Raw genomic sequence first — 8288 nt, 5'->3', positions numbered from 1 at the left:
ACAGTGTTATCTCAGTTTCCTTCTTTGCACTTTACTGTATATTCTGAAGTGTTTTTTTTTTTTCACAAATTATATAAATTGTTCTTATTATTAGAAAACAAACCCCAATAAAGGTAAAACAGCATGAAGTTAAAAAAAACTTATTTTGACAGAGATTAGGATGGTGGTCACCAGGGGCTGGGGGTGGGGGCACTGAGAAGATGCTGTATAAGGGTACCAACTTACAACTAGTGGATAAATAAGATCTGGAAATCTGATGCACAACATAGGGATTATAGTCGACAATACTGTATTACAAACTTCAAAATTGCTAAGAGACTAAATCTTAACTATTCTCACTATAAAAAAAGAAATTATAAATATGTGCCATGATAAAGGTGTTAGCTAGCACTACTGTAGTAACCCTATGGCAATATGTAAATGAATCAAACCAACACATTTTACAACTTAAACTGTACAACGTTATATGTCAGTTATATCTCCATAAAAAAGGAAAAATATATTTTGAACAACTTTTTTAAAAAGTTATTTTGGACTTATTTAGACATAGAAACAATGATAATATGAATGGCTATGGCTGAATTCACTCATGTAACTTGATAGCCACATCATAAACTGCTGCCTGGGTGATGGTCAGACACTATTGATTGTAAGATGCACATGAATTTCAGAGATGCTGAAATGTGAAAAATGAAAAAGTACATCTTAAAGTTAATGAAAGGTATTCTGTTTCCCTTCAACCAATCTTCTAGAATGTAGAAACTTCATTTTCTTTGTATAGTCACATATCTTTGATACATGAATTTTTGTAAAATAATTTCCCTCTATTCAAGACTTCAGGTCTTCCTAGCTTTAAATCTTCCGAGCTTTAAGAGAAAAATACCTTGGCTGACACAAGTGTTTGTTGTTGATTATCATCATCTCAGACAATAGTAGAGGCTCTGTGATTGAGCTACTAATTTTGTCTTTTTCATTTTATTAGATGGAAAGTAGGCTGAAAGTTATATCCCTCCTACAGAGATATGTGCTGTTTGATACTTAGCTGTAATTTCGTAACACTTTAAATTTCATCTCAGTGTTGTATAAAGAACAACATTTTGGAGTCAAACAGACTTAGGTTTATATTCTGCTACTTACTAGTCATGTGACTAGGTACATTACTTCACCTTCCTAGGCCTCAATTGCCTTATCTGTAATCTCATCATAGATTAAATAAATAATATATATAAAGTGTAAAATGTTTGCCTATAATATCTGTCCAGTAAACCGCTGTTTTGATGGAAATGATGTTCTACTGGAGAACTAAGAATATGTTCTCTGGAAAGGTGGATGTCAAACTTGGCAGCAGTGTTGCCAGAGCCTTGCCTGGAGTCAATGTGGCCGGGAAGCACTGTTTTCTTATAGGTCATTCCTCGAGAAATGGTGAGGTGACTACTTTTAGGGAAAGACAGTTAGTACTAATAAATGCTTTATTGTTCAATGGCAACATTATATTAATCTGGGAGCAAAAGGAAATGTTGGGAATGCAAAAAGAATGGTTTTGATCATTTGAGAAGGATTTTGAAACAGGAATTCTTTACTAAAGGTTAGGAATGGATAAAATTATTCATTAACTCATAAAATATGTATTGAGTACCTTCTCAATGCTAGGTGCTCTGCTAGGTCCTGGGAACACAGTGCCTATGTGTTTGTTCTAGTAAAGAATACAGAAAAAGGCCTGTCCTTGTGGAGCTTACACTGAGGGGAGGATTTAGGGATATGCAATAAAAAGTAAACAATTTTTAAGACAAGATAATTCCATAATGCTGCTTAAGGTTTGGTGGTAAGGGAAGGCTTCTCTGAGATGGTGCCATTTTAGCTGAAACCTGAATGACAAGGAGTGATTTTTCTTATCCTTTGTGTTCATTAAGCTTCTCATATATGTGGATTTACAGTTTTCATCAAATTTGGAAACTTTTTGGCCATTATTTCTTTCCCTCTCCTTTGGAGACTGATTATACACATATTAGGCCTCCTGAAGTCCCATATCTCACTATTGCTCTCATCTTTTCTTTCTTTCTTTGCTTTTTTAGAGTCTCTCTCTCTCTCTCTCTCTTTTTTTTTTTTTTTGGTATTCCTTTTTGGATAGTTTCCATTGCTTTGTCTTCAAGTTCACTAATCTTTTCTTCTGCAACATTTAACCTGCCTTTAATTCCATCCAGTGTATCTATCATCTCAGATGTTGTAGTTTTTATTTCTAGAATTTCATTTTAAGAGTTTTTAATATCTTCCATGTCTCTACTTAATACATTCTGCTGTTTCTCTAGGTTTCTGGAAACTGGAACAATCATGGGGTTCACCTTGTATGTTCCCCATCTCTCATGCATCACTGTCCTTTATTGCCTGATGGCTAATGTCTTGAGAACTGTTCTTTCATATGCTTTGTCCTGATTTTTAGTTGTTTCAGATAGTAGGGTAGGGACTTCCCTGGTGGTCCAGTAGGTGGGACTTCGTACTCCCATTACAGGGGGCCCAGGTTCGATCCCTGGTTGGGGAACTAGATCCTGCATGCATGCCACAAGTAAGAAGTCCACATGCCACAACTAAGAGTCTGCATGCCACAACTAAGAAGTCCGCATGCCTCAACTAAAGGATACCGCATGCCGCAACTAAAATTAAAAAAAGAAACTGATAGTAGGGTAAATCCAGTCCTTACTCCATCTTGGCTGAAAGTAGGAGTGTTCTGCCTCTATTATTTACCTCATAATTATTCTCAGGTTTTAAAATGTACAAAAAGGCCACATATTGGTTTTAACCAGTTGCTATCAATAGAAAACACTTTAGAGTCTGATTATACATGTTTTCCTGATGTGTGATAAAGCACATGCCATCTATTTGGTCTCTGAACTAATCTTTGTTCAGAATCTATTAACAACATAACCATCAAAAAGCTCTAATATTTTTCTTCTTTTTTTTTTAATGAAAAAATTCCATCTGTTTTAACCAGTAAGAGAAATCTGCTTCAGAGCCTTTTGGTATTTATTATGCTATTATGGTATCACATTCCTGGGCTGAGCTGCTTGCCAGATGTAGTTATCAAACATTTTTGTGGCATTATACATGGCCCAAGGACTTTAGACGTCTTATTTTTGTTTTATGTGGGTTGAGGTGGATTTATGTTTTTTTTAAATTGTGGTTAAAGTCTATATAACAAAATTTACCATTTTAACCATTTTTAAGTGTATAATTTGTGAATGTCATAAAGTACATTCACAATGATGTATAACAATCACCACTATCTATTTCTGAAACTCTTTCATCATCCCAAAGAGACTTTGTACGCATCAAACAATAACTCCCCATTCTCTCCTCCCCCCACCTCCTGGTGATCTTTATTCTACTTTCTGTCTTTATGTTGCCTAGTATATGTACCTCATATAAATGGAGTCATACATTTGTCCTTTAGTATCTGGCTTATTTCACTTAGAATAATACTTAAGGTTCATATTGTAGCATGAATGAGAATTTTATTTCTTCTTAAGGCTGAATAATATTCCCTTGTATATATATAACACATTTTGTTTATTCATCTGTTGATGGACACTTGGGTTGTTTCTACCTTTTGGCTATTGTGAATAATGCTGCTGGGAACATTAGTATACAAGTATCTACTTTCAGTTCTTTTGGGTATGTGCCTAGGAGTGGAATTGCTGGATCATATGGTAATTTTATGTTTAATTTTTGAGAAATCACCAAACTGTTTTACATAATGGCTGCACCATTTTACATTCCCACCAGCAATGCACAAAGGTGCCAATTTCTCCACACCCTTACCAACACTTGTTTTTCTTCCTCTCTTCCTTCCTCCTTCATTTTAAAAAAAAATAGTACCCATTCTAATGGGTGTGAAGTGGTATCTCATTGTGGTTTTGATTTTTATTTCCCTAATGACTAGTGATATTGAACACTTTTTCATGTGCTTACTGGCTATTGTATATTTATTCACATCCTTTGCCCATTTTTGAATTGGGTTGTTTGGTTTTTGCGGGAGAGCTGTAAGCCCAAATCTATATGTTCTTCAAAGATCTGGGAGTTTAGATACTCATTTGGTATTTTATATCTAACATATCTAGAAAATGCTCCACAGAAAATTTTGCCATGTTTCTATAACAGTGGTGTGACATATGTGGCAGATCTTTCTTTGTAATAGATGAAGCAGACAGTGATTCCAAGTTGCTTCCCATGTATCTGGGCTGTTTTCAGTGTTCTCCTTTTGTTTCTACATGGCAAACTTCCAGAAAAGAATGGTTGACTAGACTAATGGAAGTGATTGTGTGTGAGACTCCCAAGGCTCCAGTTATAGACCTGTTAAACTTCACTTTTCTTTGGGTTGGAAAATTTTATCTCAGTGAAATACAAAACATAAACAAAACAAACAAAAACACCTTTACTCTTTGGTTGCTAATTAGACTTGCAGTTGAGAAATTCACTTTCTAAATTTCATACGTCATTATTGAGAGAATCTGCTTCTGCTCCAGCAAAGGCAGCTCTGACACAAGTTTGCTAGGCACCTCTTTTAACTCAAAAGCTACAACCCAAGAGCTATATAAATTTGGTGCTAAATATATTGATAAATGTAACTAACTTCTGACCTTCATCAGGGAGCTCAGGGTTAAAAGTTTTAAGTGTGATTTTGAGGCCGTAGAAATATAAAGCACACTTAAAAATTTCAAACATGTTTGTAACAAATGAATCAGTTGAACACATCTGAACACATTTGTTTATGTCTTTTATGGTAGTGCCAGTGTTTGAGTGCAAATAAAAGGAACAATAGCAGAAACAATAGAAAAGAACAACCATTTATGGAGTACTCACTATGTCCCAGGCACCATGCCAAATGCTTTCCATGTATGATTGTGTTTAATAATTACAAATCAGGAAAATGAAGCTCAAAGATTCAAGAAAGTTGCTCAGGTCACATACTTGGGAAGTGGCAGAGACTGGATTCAAAGCCAGGTCAGTGTGACTCCAACTTCGTAACAGAAATACAACATCTTGATGGATGGAGGAGAAACAGGGAAATACATTTCAAATAGCTTAATATTATTGCGACTGGCTGAAGGCAGCATAAACATCATCTAGAAAATAGTAGGAGATTTAAGTAGACAGAACTTGTTTTTTTTTTAACTGTGTTGGGAATGTTACATAGAAATGCAGAAAGCCAGGCTTCCCTGGTGGCGCAATGGTTAAGAATCCGTCTGCCAATGCAGGGGACACAGGTCTGAGCCCTGATCCAGGAAGATCCCACATACCGCGAAGCAACTAAGCCCATGCACCACAACTACTGAGCCTGTGCTCTAGAGCCCGCAAGCCACAAATACTGAGCCCGCATGCCTAGAGCCTGTGCTCCACACAAGAGAAGCCACCGCAATGAGAAGGCCGCGCACCACAACGAAGAGTAACCCCTGCTCGCCGCAACTAGAGAAAGCCCTCACGCAGCAATGAAGACCCACACAGCCAAAAAAAAAATAAAAAAAAAAAAATGCAGAAAGCCAAGTGCTCATCTTAACCTTCTTGACTGATGCTGGCATCTTCTTTAAGTGTGTTGCAGTTTTTCTTTTCGTATTCAAATTTTGGATTAAAATATTTTGTTTATGTTTTCATTGGCTTTTATACTGACTATTATGCTCTCCTCATTGGCCTTACCACCTCTTTCTGAACAAAATGCTAATTCAAAATTTCCTTTCCTAAGAGTTCTTACCATGCCCCCATCTTTCAACTCTAAGCCTCGACTGCTTCCCTAACCCTGTCTAATGGATTCCGTTTCTTCATCTGAGGTTTGAAAGTCTCCAGTTAATCTACCTTTGCCTATATTATAGTTCTTGGTTCTTGACAACCATACTTTTGAGACTTTTGTCTTATACTTTCTCACTTGTGGCATTTTCTGGTTTTTTTTGGCTTTTTTCTACCCTGTCTTTTTGAATTTATGGGAATTCATGGCCCATCTCTGTAGGTTGAAACCTAAAGACTGTCTCCAGAATCTCTCTTACTAGACCAATTTTCAACTTTCTGGAATGGCAAAACCAGTTGTTTCTAATTGATCAGAAATCTACTCTTGGATCAGTCAGTCATGACAAGTTGAGTAGGGACCAGAATCCCACAGTACAGACATGGCTGCTGGGAGTCTACTGACTTCATTAGGGGCTTTCCTGGAAAAGGCAGAATGTTTACTAGCCAGGTACTTATCCAAGAGGTGCCTTCTTCACTCTGTAGACCAGGACACTGGAAAAAGTTATGATATCCTTGTAAACAAGATGGAGAAACATGAGCTGAATCTTGGGGAATTGGGTGCAATTGTAAGTAACTGAACAATCAAATCCAAAGAAGGTGTACTGATGTTAGCCTGAAGGCAGGTCATTAGTGATGAGCTGAAAGGCTCTGCTCACCCTGCCCGGATTTTAACGTTTCTTTCAGTGATTCAGATGAGCTATCCCTAAAATGCAAATTCCCACAAGAACAGAGGCTATATGACCCTGGCTTCCTTGGTGATATCAGGGCACATTAAAAAAGTGATAGCCATTTGCCATTTTCTGACCACCCTCAACTCCCCTTCCTGAGCATACTACCCCTCAGTCGTGATGGGAATCCCATTAGAGCTCCCTGGGAAATGAGTGATGCAAAGATGGGAAAATGGCTGGAGTTCACTCATCCCTCCCCTCCCACTCCCAGCCTTTCCTCTATACTTTTCTCCTGGGACTCCATTTACTGAAGCTTGGACTTTCAGATTTTATCTGTTCTTTCACATTTTCTCTCTTTTTATCCTATGCTCTAGGAGATGTTATGATTTGTGAACATTTTATTTCTGCTATCATATTTTAAATCTCTAATCGCTTCTCTGATTATTCTTTTTTCAAATCAACATCTTCTTCATAAAAATCTTTCTTAAATCTCTTTGAGTCAAGTTTTCTTCTATTCCCTGATTATTTTTGTTTTCACCAGAATTTGTTTTTCATGTTTATATATCTTGGTCTTTCCCTTTCAAGCTGCTGGATCTGCTAATATCTTGGTGATCTTTGCTTGTCTGGTCATATTTAAGAAAGAAGGTCCATGCAATTGGAGTGACATCTCTCCAGTGATAATTCTGACTGGGTGCTCTGGACATGAGGTGGGGGAGGTGAGTGGGAACTCATTTTTAGGCTGAGCCCACCTGATGGCTAGAATGAGAACTTTACTGTGAGACATGAAGTTGATGACTAAAAACCTTAGATTCTCCAATATGGAGAATTGTTTAATTTCTTTAAAGAAGAGCTATCAGGGGCTTGTTTGTTTACTTTTGCCTGAGGATAAATGCCAGCTGCCTGTACTTACCGGGTATGAGGGAGGGACTGGAGGGTGGAAGCCGGTGGTGGAGAAAAGCAGGTGGGTACAGTTGATCCACCTTCAGAGCTTGCCCGGTTCTCCAGGCTAACTGGCAGCCCTCCTCTGCAGCCCTCATAGCTTGTCCTGGGCTGGCTGTCTAAGGCATCCTTTACCTGTTAAACCTCTTCCACCAACTTTCTGGCTTCCAGAAAGTTGCTAACTTGCTGGCTTCCAGATATATGCTAACTATCTCATCCCCAAGTAATACCTCCTTATTCTGTTCTCCTTCAGGTATGGGTTTAGTCCTTTGTGTACTTCTGTTCCTTTAGTACAAAGAGTCAAGGCAGAGAGAGCATGTCTGGTTCATTAATAAAAAGCAACATACACATTTACTGTTTATTATCCCACAAATAATATTTCTAACAAAAGAACTATAAATTAATGTAATGGTTACATTAAAATAAATAAATTATTTTTTATTGCTTAAAAAGTGTACAAGTAACATATAAAAACATGCTCCTTATAAAAATGCAAATACAAAATCATGTAGACTATACAGGGAAATTGGCTGTTCCCTTCTTTTTTCCCCAACGCAATTCTGCTCTTTTCCCAGGAAGTAACTGCTGTTAATAACTAGGTATATATATACTTGACTATTGCTAATGTATTTATATATCTGTATCTGTTTGGTTATCAGGCTGTTTGTCTTTTTTATTTAGATAGATCAAGTTTTATATGTGGTTTTGTGAATTTTAACTCGACCATATGTCTTGGATAGCTTTTCATGGCAGTAGGTGTAGAGCTATCATTCTTTCCCCTACCAGTTGACATCTAAGTAGTTTGTAGTTTTTCTTTTTCAGAAAGGCAAAATCTATTACTTTCCTGTTTCATTGTCCCTTAGCATTCTTTCCACTCAAACTGAGAAATCCTTGTCATACCTGTAAAGAATC

This window comes from Pseudorca crassidens, chromosome 20, assembly GCF_039906515.1.
Source record: "Pseudorca crassidens isolate mPseCra1 chromosome 20, mPseCra1.hap1, whole genome shotgun sequence".
Classification (NCBI taxonomy): domain Eukaryota; kingdom Metazoa; phylum Chordata; class Mammalia; order Artiodactyla; family Delphinidae; genus Pseudorca; species Pseudorca crassidens.
The sequence above is the reverse complement of the archived record's forward strand: the minus strand, read 5'-3'. Positions refer to the sequence as shown.